The sequence below is a fragment of the Bison bison genome, unplaced genomic scaffold (assembly GCF_000754665.1).
Source record: "Bison bison bison isolate TAMUID 2011002044 unplaced genomic scaffold, Bison_UMD1.0 scf7180017864497, whole genome shotgun sequence".
Classification (NCBI taxonomy): Eukaryota; Metazoa; Chordata; class Mammalia; order Artiodactyla; family Bovidae; genus Bison; species Bison bison.
In genome coordinates this window covers 619,900-620,273 of record NW_011495056.1, presented here as the reverse complement: position 1 = coordinate 620,273, position 374 = coordinate 619,900, and positions in this window count along the sequence as shown.

The following is a 374-nucleotide window of genomic DNA, read 5'->3' as shown; positions in this document are numbered from 1 at the left end:
TTTTTGATGGTTATGTCACGTGAGTGTACGTTCCTCGGTTCTTTGTCTCGTCACAACAAAGATTTGGAGCGACAGACATTAAAGCCCTCGGCGCGTCACAGCTCTTACGTCTTGGACAAACCGTGCTACAGCTCTTAAGCAAATCAGTGTTACAGCTCTATTTTATTTAGAAGATAGCAGGAGAATCCAAGACTCGAAGAGAAGAGAGTGGAGGAGTGCGTGGGGAGGGAGAGGGAGGGGGAGGAGGAGGGGGAGTGGGGGAGAGAGAGAGAGCGCACATGCATGCGCGCAGGCACGCGGGAGATAGTCTGTGAGAAAGCGCTTTGGCTCCTCCTTTTATATGTTTTTTCCTCCACCTGGGCCTGCCCTATGCA